Consider the following 14,562-nt stretch of genomic DNA (forward strand, 5'->3'; position numbering starts at 1 on the left):
ATTCTGGAGAATGATTGTTTCTTCTTTTATGATAGATATTTCAGGAGTAAAAACAGAATAATTATATTCTTTTTAAATTTTTTCTTATGAGTTCTCAAAGACCACAAAGCTTGTTTATATGAGAAAAGCATCAATTGTGAAATCTAAAAACCCATCCCTTCCTTTTTGATTCAATTAGTTTTCCTTTTTAAGAAAGATCTCTCTACATAACACTAGCTATCCGGAAGTTCAATATGTAAGCCAGGCTGGCATGAATTTACAAATCTACCTGCATCTCAAATGCTGGGATTAAAGGTGTGCACCACCATAACCAATTGTTTTTTTCCATTTTTGGATGTTCTCAACATGTCTTGGGAGTGGTGATTCTGAGAACCCAGGAAAGCATCTCATTGTCTTGTGGTACTAAAGAATGGGAAGATGCATAAATGAACATATTTTCTTGACATAATTTATTTAGTCTTCCCCATAGCCATGCAATAAGAACTATGACAGGCCCCAGTGGAATAACATAACAGACTTTGTTATCAGCCTCAGTTCACCAAGAAATGCTGACCAATGTAAAAAAAAAAAAAAAAAGTCAAGCTACTCTGGCTTTAATGACTCCAGATGTGATGAAATTGGGAGGATTGTTATAGCCATAAACTAGAGCCTATATCTCTCTAACTCTAATTTGTATGGCCTTATAAGTATTCCTATAGAAGCGTATGAACATCCTTGGAGAAAAAGCAATGCATATCTATACATTGAATGGCTGGTATTTTTCATTATCAGTCACATTAATATTGTGAAGGCTGTTTTCATCTAAACTTCCTCCTGCAGAAGTCATGTTTTTTTTTTCCCACCATATGTGTTTGGTGTGGGATACCAGAATAGTCTATGAATAATGATTATTTTCAGCAAGAGATATGTTTTTTATCAAATCAATTCAATTTAGCCTTATCAGAATAAGTCTTATACAGGGTACTATTCAATAATGAGAAACACATGTAACTCAGAGCTGAACAAATATAAGCTGCTTCCAGGCAATTTATAGAAATAGTAAGAAATCAATGTTTAAATAGAGATATGGCAGTATCAAAGAAAAAAATGTGCTTCCTTCTGAAGAGTAATAGAGTGATCCAAGTTTAAAAGAATAGCCAGTAGATATGAAATAAAGGGATTAATCATGATTCTCTGGTCATTTTACTTCCCTGGAGGTCACCTTACTTGGAGAAAGTGAGTAAGAGATTTCCAAATGATTTCTCTAGCCAAATCCTTAAGCAAAAATGATATATTAGGATTGATTCACAAGCAAAAAGTCATGCATACTGGCATGCATTCCAATGTGCTGGCTGTATTATTACTCATTTGCATTGAACAATGCAGGAAGTTCAAATGAATATCTAGACATCAGCTAATTTTAGTGTCTCCCTCCCTTCTAGTCACTACTTCTAGAAGTTTACAATTTGAGAATTGTCTTTAAAATAGTATCCAATAGTCCTCCAACTCTTGAACTCAATCTCTCTTCATTACCAGATATTTGCTCTTCGATCCATTATTTAGAACCACTGAAATTACTACAGTATGCATTATTTCTGACCATTGTTTAACACACAAAACAAACCAACAGCAAATCATACTCCACAGACCATGTGATCACTGTGGGCCTTCAAGCTCACGTTCACGATTTTCAGGTAATCAAATATTGGTGGAAGAAGAAAGTGTGGGGATGTTTTTCCCTTGTAGCAGGATTGCTACAGCCCTTGTTTCTTCAGTCTTAAATGAACAACTTTAAATTGGAACCTTCTGTGCATAAAGCCTTCCTGTGATCATTCTCAGTCATCTCTACAGATTTATCTAATGGATTTCTGTTTGTCCTTAGTCTCAATATTATCGTTGTTAATAAAATTATCTTTTAAAAATTATGAACTTAATATACATGCTTTCTAATTACATATGCCTCAATAAATACTACATGAAGCTTTATGATAATCAAAAAATAATAAAGCTTTATTAACTTTATTATTTACTTTACCTTTCCAGTTTTCAGTCTCTCACTTTTATGTTTGTCTCATAGTCTCTCATTATGTTCACCTCATAGAAACTATTTGGTTTTGAAATAATTGTTTCACACACCTATTAGCTGTGTTTCAACATTACCTGCATTCCTCCATTTTTATTTCTTGATCAGGATTCAAGACATGATAAGTGTTGTTATGGTAGTTTTTGAACCTGCAAAGAACTTTCAAATTTAATTTTTTAAACCTCAAATTTAATTGTTGTTAGCAAAAAGTCAAAATGTTACAAAACAAAATTGTGACATAATCATCCTATTTAGTGTAATTTAAAATTCATATAATGAATATATTTATAGATACTACGTTTTAAGAAACGTAATTTAAAATTAATTAAATGTATTTAATATGAAACCTAAACTGGGTAGTAGTGATGTGTACCTTTAATCCAGCACTCGGGAGGCAGGGGCAGGAAGAGCTCTGTGACTTCAAGGCCAGCCTTGTCTAGAAAGCAAAATTCAGTAGTCAAGACTGTTACACAGAGAAACCCTGTTACCCCCAAATAAAAACAAAACAATTAATGAATATGAAACCTTGCACCCAAATTTTTTAACAATGAGAACTAAAGAGGTTCTTTAAAGTATTTGACCCTCTGCCACTCCTGATATATTTTTAATAAGCTATTATTTCATAATGTGACTATTTGAAAAATAATCTTCAGATTGTTAATTTCATACTACACTGCTTTAATCCAAAATATTTCTGAAAGGGTGTTAAAGGATATAAAAACTCTTTCTAATGAAATATGAACAAACATTAAGAAAATCTTTAAGAGTTTTATGAACAGAGTTGCACGCAGAAGTTAAAGTGAGAGATTAGTAGAATTTTTGTTTGTTTTAGTTTAAAAATATTTCTTTTGAGACTATAATTATAAATGGGTATATAAATGATGTAATATAATTATATCATTATTCACTTCCCTTTCCTCACACTAAACCCCTTAAGTTTCTCACTTCTCATTCTTTTTCCAAAACAGAAGGTCAAAAAACCTGTACAAACAACCTCAGGAAACTAAAAATGCTGAGAAGAGAAAACATAATCTTCAAAGAGAAATAAACTTCAAATATTTTTCCAATACCAAATGATTGTCCTTAAAATATACATCCAAGTGATATTATACTTACTGGGCATGTTTTACTTATGTATATAGGCATAAATAAATATTATATACATAGGTAGCAATAGTTAATGATATAAAATGGTCATGAAGTAGAATTGTTCTTTAATAAGAAAGCTTAAGAGATAGTAATGAAACTAAAAAGGGAGGAGGCATTTCCTCCAGATGACATCAATTTCCTGAATGAACTGAGAAGCTGATTAATCTTAAGATAAATAGAAGAAAGTCATATAAATCCCTAATAAATTGCATGGGTATATTTGCAGGATATTAGGTGTGCAATAGATTAAATGTTTGTGTTTAAAATTTGCTGTCATTCAATATGTTTTGATCATATTCTTTTTCTTCCCCTTACTCCTTCCAACTCCCTGCCCAACTCTCTGTGAGTTCATGTGCTTATTGTACTATTTTGTCTGGAAAACTATTTCCTGGCAGTCACTTATCACCTTTAGCTCTTACACCCTTTCTTCCTACTTCTCTGCAGAGATCCCTCAGCTTTGATAAAAGGATAAAGCCTCCTATGTAAGGCTGAGTGATCCACAGTCTACTACTCTTTGTTCATATGGTGGTTTGAAAGAAAGTGGCCCCCGAAAGGAATAGCACTATTAATAAGTATGACATCGTTGGAGTAGGTGTGGCCTTGTTAGAAAAAACAAGCAGCTGGAGAGGTAGACTTTGAGGTCTAATATATGCTCAAGACACACCCAGTGAGAGACCACTTCCTGACCACATTAGCAAGGCCAAGTATGGGTGGTTCTACCTTATATAGTGCAGCTAAAATGCAATAAAAATGTGGATGGTTACTCTGATAATATAGTGTCATTATTGCAGCAGTATGTCTTGTGAGCAGGCCTCTGCTGTAGGCCACTAGATTTGTAGTTATTGATGAAGATCTTTCCCTTTAGCAGTATTCTTCTAGCACCATGAACATTCATCTGTAAGTGAGAAGCTTACAGTTGTGCACCAGCTTGATACCTCCATGCTTGACCACATAAATAAGCAATGTCTTCATCATGTTATGGATAGTAATCATTTATATATGGAACCTCTGTGCTTAATGATTCAACAACGTGCAACCCATTCCTGGCAGTAAAATTTCCACTGGATGGCACAAGGTGTGTAGTTGGTGGAATTGTCTCCCTAGTGATGTAATGACTGCATTTAAATGCCTTTCATGTGTGACTTTCCCAAAAGCCTTTAGCATTAGTTTTCTCTCCGCATGTTCCCCCTCTACCCTGCACGCTCAGCTTTTGCTCATTTAATCCTTCTACTAGAGCTTTCCATATATATATATGTATATATATATGTATATATATATACATATATATATATATATATCTTCAGAGCACTGTACTCTTTCTCTCCTTTGTCGAATGCGCCCGAGGTTTGTGTGATCTGTATCATAGCGCGAGAAAATACTGAACCTGCAACTCACAGAATGAAAGTCAGGATATAACTCCCATTCTTGTATGCAAAGGGTAGACAAAGATCAGGGAAAGAAACGAAACACAAGGGCTTAATCTGTGCCTCTGAATCAATTGAATTTTTAGTGCAAATAATGAAAGACTTGCCTTTGTTCAAGTGGCAGAGAGAGGCTTATTTTTAGAACGCAGTTTCTTAGTTTTAGGTCGCAACAGTTAGTTGATTGAGGATTGCAGATATTATCTCCATTTTTTTCCAAATTAATTTGACTTTTTACATGTAAGATTGCTGGGATGAGGGTTACTATTGGCCAGCCTTGTTTGTCTTTCAAGTGTCATTATTTTATAAAAATCTGTCACTCTAGACATTGTTAAATGTAATGAGTACTATCACAAGAACACACTGATCAGGTAAACTTATCAAAAAAGTTTTAGAGTAGGTTGGAATTGTGTAATGACAGGGTACACAATCTTTTTCTGAAAAATAGGCATCTTAAGTTGATTGATGGTCTTGATCAGAAAATATATATTCAGTGTGCAGTAGTACTTCAAATTCTTGTTTCTATCCTTTTCACAGAAAATGTCAACTACCTTGTATTTATAATTTATTGGGCTTATGTAGCATAAAATCACCATGGTTTATAATCTATAAGGCTCATGGTTTGCTTCTCTTGGATTCTTCATGTCTATATGTTGTATAATAGGAGATATTCCATCTTACCTGCAGGAGCCCATGAAAGAGTAGCTTGATTTTGTAGAAAAAAAATAAGATAGAACATATTTTAATGGATTTCTTGCACTGTAAGTCTGTATTTCTTTCCACCCTTGTCTTTTCTTTGTTCTTTTATTGACAGAGAAATTTGATCTTCTTGTTCTTTTTGGGGTGAGAAAGCAGCTAATGGTAGAATTTCCTTTCATATGAAGTAATACTTTCTGTCAAGTTTGGACATTTTTATCTTGACTGAGATTCACTAGGATTCTGATATGAAGATTTATTGTTGTTGTTGTTGTTATTATTGTTATCTTCTCTTATATATTATATGCTGACTGCAGTTATATCCTCCATCTTCTCTTTTCATTACCCCTGCCCTTGCAGGATCTTCATGAGATCCAGTCCTCCTTTCTCTTTAGCAAAGGGCAGGCTCCCAAGCATATCAAGCAAACATGGGGTATCAAATTATAATAAGACTAGGCATAACCCCTCAAATTAACGCTGTCTGAGTTAACATAGCAGGAGGAAGGGGGTCCCAGAAACAGACAAAAGAGTCTGAGACAGTCCTGCTCCCACAGTTCGTAATCCTACAAAAACACCAACATACACAACCATAACACATATCAGAGGATGTAAGTTAGACCTATACAATTTCCCTAATTGTCACTTCAGTATCTGTGAGCCCGCCCCTATGTGACCTAGAAAGTCAGTGGTTTGGATTATTTCCTTGTCATGCATTGGTCCCTCTGGCTCCTAAAATCCTTCCTTGTGCTCTTCTGCTGTATCCCAACCCCATCCCTGACTCCACCAAATGCTTGGCTGATGGTCTCTCATCTGCTCCCATCAATTGCTGGATAAAGCCTTTCTGCTTCTAGAAAGTTCTTAGCTACCTTTTCTTCCTAGGTCTATGACTTCTTTTCTTTTTTGTTTTATTTAATATAGATATTTTAATACACATGATTTTTGCCAAACTCGTATTTATTTTGGATTGCACTGACTTAAATAAAATGAAAAGGAAAGCACTTTCTATAATCATCACACTTTTAAAAACCTCTGATGTTTATATATTCATGATTTTTATTCCTCTGTAAGGGTGTCATATTTGTTTGCTTAATTGTCTGTAACTATGATTTTAAGAATAAGATTATATAGAGTTATATTAGTACTCTATAGTCTGATTCTAGATGGAAGATGTCATTTGTGTACATTCTAAGATTTCAGATTGTTGAACAATAAAAATGTGTGTGAAATTAATTATATTTTAAATTAAAATTTAGTTAACAAAATCGGCTGATTTATACTATAGTAATTAATATATGTATAACTTTGGGATAATTCTGGTTGAGGTTCAGATACATCATTGAGTAAGTCATAGCCCAACCATTGGCCAGTTTTTTAAATAAAAGGTCATTCAGCACTTTTGGTTTTTTTCTGTTTGATAGGTATAAAGTAGGTGCTACCTTTCATAATTCAAGGTGACATAATTAGGACAAAGAAGGGAAACAAATTTTGACAACATGGTACACACTCAACCTCTCCATCCAGATGCAGAACATATTATGTATTACCTTTCTCCATCTCCAGTTTCCTTTTACGATACGGATAAATTACACTTACAGACTAATAATAATTTTGAAATTGTATTGTATATTAAAGTTATACGAAAACAGTTGTTAGATTATTAACAGCAGCAATAACAATTACTACAAATGAAGTATTGCCTATAAACATAAAATTATGCTAAATTTTTTGTTTTGTATTCAATTTAATACTCAAACTTTACTGTTAAATACATATTATTATTACTTCATTTTAAGTTTGAAAAAATTTATGTCTAAAGGAGGTTAACATACAGCATCCTACTTCAAAGACATAAACCAAAATCAGCTCCATTTGATACCATTTCTATTTGTCAATGAGAAAAATGAAAATAAAAAACAAGTACAAGGCAGGATGAAAAATGTTTGTAATAATTTTTATATAAATGTAAACAAGGTAAGTCTAAAATATCAAATATGATTTCTTCCTCTCTGTACTATCAGTGTGGTATAAATAAATCATTTTAGGACTACTAGATGATATTCTGTATATCTTAATGCTTGTGAGAGTCTTGCAAGGCTTACAATACTTTGGACTGTGGACACTCATCTTCCACCTATTCAAATGTGCTAAGAAGGCCATATGGTTCAGAGGAGTTTCTTTGGCTTTGAGTTAAGGCTCATATCTAAATTACAAGAATATGAGGACAGAGTGTGCTTTATTTTCTTTTCCAACTTTAATAAGTTCAAGGGAAAATATTTTTTTTGAGTTGGAAGTATCTACTCTATATATTTCTATATTTATACAAGACTTAACATTTAAATTAGCGTTTCTCTAGTGATCATTGAGAACTCTGTAATGAAGTCTAGTGGGAAAATATACTTGGAATGGACAGCTGTGTGAGATGAGAGAGCAGAAGCCAACATGCCAAGACTCACTAGGGATGCAGGGCAATGTGTGGTCTATCTGGGGATTAGCATTGTTAATTATATTATAATTTGATATATTTTAGCATGAAGTTGGAATTGTGATCATTTGGAATATAGCGGTAAATACAATATCACTCAACAGCAGTCGATTAAAGGTAAGACTGTCTCTTGACTGTTGTCTATGGTATGTTAACTTGAACACAAGAATAAAATTGACTGGGAGTAGGGACTAAAAAGATGAAAAGTGAGAAAGGGTAAAGTGACAATTAGGATAAGTAAATTAAACAGCAATTAAAATGTGATTTTTATATCTGTGCTTAATGCCAAGTAGGATAATATTAAACATTTTAAAATCTTTAATCTTCTAATTTCCATCAATCAGCTTTTTAATTTTTTGACTAATCATTTAGAAAATTAAAACCAATCTTCTTTCACCTTGGTTACCTTGTTCAACAGTGAATATATTTCAGCTTCTATTTAACATGCTTTCATTCAAATGTAAACCTCAGGAAAATAATAAAAGTGTCTACTTTATAGGAATGTTGGAAGGGATTCTAATGTAGCTAATGTCAGAAAGCTGAAATCATGATATTAAAAAGATTGCATGTTAAAAAGTGGATCTGTAACTTTCTAAAATTATATACAGCCTCAATTAATTAATTAATCTCTATCTTTTCATAAGCTTGAAATCTATATTTTGAACCAACTGTACATGGTAAATTTTAGAAAATTTAAATGCCAAAATAGCTTCCTCCAAAAGCTACAAATTCCAGATTGTAACTACTCTAAACTTCCTTCCAGTCTTTAAGATTCTATGTATTAAACATGGAAAACTCGATATTAATCAGTGTGAGGAAGTTGCCCTGGGATGTCATAAATAAGTGAAAACACATATATTAAACACACCTTCAACTTTGAGTCCTCACTCTTGATAGTATTGGACTTCATGGGCTCCTTTTTGATATGTGTTTTGTTCCACTTTATATGATTCTGTTATTTTCTTGTTTACATCTGAGTTTATGAAATTTTTTTAAAAAATAAAAGTTTTATGTTGTTTATCATTCAATGTTCAAGGAGCTGACACTCAGACACTGTGGACAAATTAATTCTCTTTGATAACAGATTCATGATAGTACTTTATCTTAATGCAAATATTGATAGTTTTTGTTTTCATTGCTTCATCTATTTCTTCTGTTTATCAGTTTCTTCTGTTCATTAATTTTTTTCCTGTTCCTTTTATTCTGCCTGGTGATTTTTCCCCATTTCTTCATTTCTCTCTGGAAACTTCAATTTTTTAAACCATCTTCCTTTCCCTCAAGAACTGGTTCAAACCTCGCCTTTGAGTTCTGAGTGTGAGCTTGCCTTTGCAACATTGGTATGTGAAGTGCACCTCAGGTGGAATGACAGTCAGTTCTTGGTGCACTACTTACGACATAAACACTTTTCTTATAAAAAAGCACTATTGCTTGCTTGGTTTGGAGCTACCCTAGGAAATTTTTCAGAGAGGATGCCAGACTTAACTCATTATCCCAACTCCCATGGTGTGCAGAGTACCCTGCATTTATGTATTATTTTACTGAGATTTTAATTCTATTAAGACAATAACTATAGATTTCGATCTTAGATCAATAATTTTGACTTATTCACTTAAAAGTATATGAAGACCTTGATGCCATTCATTCCATTACTTTTTATATGATTATTTCTACATGATTCTTTATAATAACCTGCTATTTTTTTAGAATTTATTTCTTTTACATTCTGGCAACAATTTTCTCTTTCTTCTCTCCCCCCACCCCGCAACCCCTCCTCAGCACCTCCCTATATCCCCACCCCACTATCTACATCTTCTTCATTTCTTCTCAGGAAAGGGCAGGCCTCTCATAGATATCAACAAAACCTAGCATATCAAGTTGAATTAAGATTAGCCATCTCTCCTAAAATGACCTTTCATGATACCTTTCCCAATATAGTCAATCGGTTTTCTTGCCTCATTAACTAGTCTACTAAGCCCCTTAAACTCATCTGGGTATGGAAGAATAATCTTTGAGACACTTGAAGTAACATGACAATGATTAAAGTCCATATATTAGAATATTAAGTGTCATAATCCAAGGCAGATGCTAGAGCTGGGTTGTAGAGTGAATCATGGCTTCTATTTGATGGTTTAAACCGAGACCAAAAGTTACTGTTGACTTCCATACAGCATTTTTGCATAAAGTTCCCCAATAACAGGTGGCAAAGTAACATGGCTACTGACCAACCATAACTCACTGAAGATAATTTCAAAACACAAAATTTTTTGCATGATCCATAATTCTGCCACATAATATTGTGACTTTGGACAAGCAACACAGCATTGTTATCTTCAACTTTTGAAAATTATAAAGTAGCAAGAGTAAAATGCTAATATTATATATATATTTGTTTTGCACAAATGCTTATAATTTTTCTACCCTCTGGTAGAAGTGAGATACCTGCTCAGTCTATGCAAGAGTTGGCTGTGATAAATGATAGTTTGGTATTATAATGTTGTCGGTGAGATTTCCATAAGTTAGTCTGACTTCAGAGACTTTCATGATATACTCAGCCATCATTCAGTCACTGTCTGCAGAGAAAGTACGTGGCTTGCTATCAGTTATGCTCTCAGTGAATGATACAGGGCAGCGGAAGTATAAATATGCTCACATGGCCCGCATGAACCTCATCTTGGAGAGTAAGGCAACCGAACATAAACCAAGGTTGAAAATAAAAAGAAGCAATTAATGCATATGAGTAGAGATTTCTGCATGTTCAGAAAGACATTTAGTGGTATATGATATAATCCCAACACAACACAAGCAAATTTGCATTAAGGAGAAAAAAAGCAAATGAATGATTTTTTTCCAACTATCTAAAATGATAAAGTCTAGAGAATAATAAAACACATAAGTAAGAGTCACCCAGTCCAAAAGATGAAAGATTAGTGGATTCTTTGGAAATCTTATTAGAGTTATACTCATTCATTTGCTTATTATCTACTCAGCTGTAGCAATATAGAGTCATGAATATTTGCCTTATATTAGTGTATATCAAACAGTACATTAATTTGCATCAACTTCAAAGATCCAAGCTTTCCCAATCAAAATTATAACTTTTGTTATGACTATATATTAGAGAAAGGAGAGATATTACCTCTGAACATAAACAAGCAACTACCATCATGTCTACATGTTGAGCATTTTTTCTTCTAATTTATTCTCTCTCTTTCTCCCTCTCCCTCTCTCTCTCTCTCTCTGTGTGTGTGTATTGTGTGTGTGTGTGTAATCATGTGTGTGTGTGTAATCGTGTGTGTTTGTGGTGTGTGTATGTGCACATGTGTACCACATGTGAAGGTGTTCAAGGATCAGAAAGTGTGTTAAGTTTACTGAAGCTACAGATACAACCAGTTGTGTGTTCTATGACATGGTTCCTGGGAATGGAACCCAGGTCCTTGGAAAAACAGGAAGTTCTCTTAACTACTTATCCATCTTACTGGTCCCTGGGAATCACTTTTGTTGTCAAATATCTCTTTATTGATATTATGCTGTTTTATTAATCAGTAATTTAGAAAGTTTTATTTAGGGCTCTGTCTTAGTCTTTTTAGTGTTTTGTAATGAAATTCCATTGTTTAAGTAAGACATTTATAATTAAGGGAATATATGTCTTATAGTGATAGCATATTTGTCTACTTCCGATTTAGCCCTTTCATTCTTATATTATGTATTTTAACAACGCAAGATTGATTTCATACATATTTAACAATATTATTTTCTTGGGTAATTGGTCTCCTTATCATTATTTAGTTCTACTTTTTCATGCATAATAATCATTGTTTGTAGTTTATCTAAAATTAAACAACAATCTCTACATTCTTTTATTAATATTGCTAGGATAAAGTACATACTTAACTTTTACAAAGTTAAATCTCTACATGGCAGTGTGTATGTTAGACATTGTCAGGTCTAATAATATGAACTAGATAAGATCTAGGGTGACTTCGGAGACCAGTCTTTGGGTATTTGTATGAGGCATCATAGATGGTATGTTAACTGAGATCAGAAAGCCTCACACTATCTTTTGGGGTCATTACTTCACAGGCTGATGTCTTGGACTGAATCAAAGAGGGAAGAGAGCTATATATCATATCCTGTTCTGTTTTCTTATTTAATGTACATCCAATATGAACCCCAAGTTTCTGATGTCATGCTTTTCCTTCCATGGAAGGCTGTAACCTAAGGCAAAATAAACTCTACCCTTGTAAGTTACTTTTACAGGGTATTATTCATTATATCAAAGGTAAAATAAAATAACTGGTAAAGATACCATATATATTCTTTCAATTTCTTAAGTTATATAATTATAACTTTCACTTTTAAAAAGAGTACTGTCACATGTTGAGTAATATTTTCCATGTATGTAATTTTCTCTACTCACACAATCACTTATTCCTATCACCTCTGACTTGCCTCTGATTTTAATTGAGTATTCACTATTACTATGTATAACTACCTTTTATCATATCAATCATTCTGTAAATTACTAATGCATTGAAATATTATTACTGTTGAGTAGCAGCTTTCTCTTCACAAGAAAGCAGAAAGGCTGATGATATTTAGAAGACTTATGAAACTACTCCTGGAGATTACACAAGCAGAAAAACACCAACAAGGATGAGAATTTTTGGTGGTGCAGCTGCCTGAAAATTACATATTGGACTTTAGTGACATAACTCTGAGTCACTGTCCCAGGCTGAAGTGTGCTATCTGGTGTTGTTTCTTCATAAGTTACCTGCATTCCTATAAGTAGTACAATAAATTCACTGTTTCAACTACCTAGGCTTAGATAGAATCATTTCTATGAACTATCACTGTCCTCTCTGTTTTTAAGTCAGGGATAGAAAAAACTCCCGGATTGATGGAGGAAGGTCATTGGTTATTTAATAAAGAAACTGCTTGGCTTCATAGGTTAAAACATAGGTGGGTGGAGTAAAGAGAACAGAATCCTGGGAGGAAGAGGAAGTGAGGTAAGACGCCATTTACTCTCCTCTCTGGGGCAGACGCGATGAAGCTCCAACCCAGGATAGACGTAGGCTAGAATCTTCCCGGTAAGTGCACCTTGGGGTGCTACACACATTAATATAAATGGGCCAAGCAGTGTTTAAAAGAATACAATTTGTGTGTTGTTATTTCGGGGCATAAGTTAGCCAGGCGACCGGGAGCTGGGATGGCAGGAATGTAACCCGCAGCTCCCACTATACCCGATAAAAGAATGCAACAACTTATTTAAGCTTATTTCTGAAATCCAGTAAGAATAAGGACATTTCAAAAGTTTTAACTTCATATAGTCTTTATCTGAGATCCTTTATGTCTCATAAATCCTTTATGTCATATAAATTGGATAATCTAATTCATGCAATTTTCCATTAAGTTTCTTAACACCATAATCATTACTATTTCAAATTCTTTACTTCACAAATCCAAATCAATGCCATATTTTGGTCATGTTATTATTAATGCTCCTTCTTTTATAAATGTGTTTTTTTTTTACCATTTTGGAATGCCTTGTAATTTTTGTTGAAACCAGATATGTTATATAAGGCAAGAGAAATTGCATTAAACACACTCAGGTTGGGATTTATGTTACTGTGGCTTGAATTATAGTCGTAATTAGTGTTTGCTGGGGATTAACATTCCTGTCTTATCCTTGTTTTGTCTCCACTATGATCTCAGGCTGAGTCTGAACCTACAAGCTTCACCAAGCAGTAAATCGCTGTCACACAGTAGACTCTTACTGGTGAAGGGATAAGCACTGGAGAAAAGAAAGTGTTATGATCTTATGAAAGAACCTTGACTCATTTTCCAGAGCTTCTTGTTTATTGCTTACCTTTAACACCATGGAGTTGAGTCAGAAAATCCAGAGTTCTGAAGTCTGAATGACAATCTCCTATATGCAATGACCCTGTATTACTGCCAACCATCTTCACCAGTCTCTATACCCCTCTGTAGAGAGACCCCGCCTTTTGGGGCGGGACAGCCTCGGGCGAATGTTTTTACTAATTAATTGGGAGCCCTTCCTGTTTTCGGTTTACGGTGGATCGCTGAACTCCGGGTGTGTGAGTGTGCTTTTATATTAAAATTGTTTTCTTGTACCCACTGGCCTGGATTAATTAAATTCGCCTTCACCCCTCTGATTAGAATATACAATGGCTTCTTTTTCTGTTTTTTTTTTTCCCCAAAGTTAGAAAAATATCTTCTTTAGCTATTCACTGTGAGAGACTGGCATCATTTTGAAAAGTATTAATGATTTGCACTGTGGACTCTCAAGAATTTCAGTCTTTTGAGTCAAAATTAGCTGTTCTTAACTACTTTTCCCTAGCAGCTTCTAGTACAGGTAAGTAGGTCCTGACTATGGCTTTAGCTTACTTTTCTTATAATAAACAAACAAACAAACAAACAAAAACAAAACATTGCATTTCTCTTTGAGTGTATGTTTACATATACACATTTGATATTTGACATATGGATTGTTTCCACTTCCAGGCTTTGTGAGGGAAACATTGACAGACATAGAGGGGCAAATATCTGTTGAGTAGGTAATTGTTTATAGCAATATAAAATACAACAAAACAACTTTTATTTCCTCAAAAAAATCTATCTATATAGTTTTTATAATAAATCAATTAAGCCTCATAAAAATGAAGTAATTTAGATATTAGCCTCATAAATTAATAAGTAACAGTAATAGGTAAAATTAAATCTTAAAAATATAT

The sequence above is a fragment of the Microtus ochrogaster genome, linkage group LG1 (genome assembly GCF_000317375.1).
Source record: "Microtus ochrogaster isolate Prairie Vole_2 linkage group LG1, MicOch1.0, whole genome shotgun sequence".
Lineage (NCBI taxonomy): Eukaryota > Metazoa > Chordata > Mammalia > Rodentia > Cricetidae > Microtus > Microtus ochrogaster.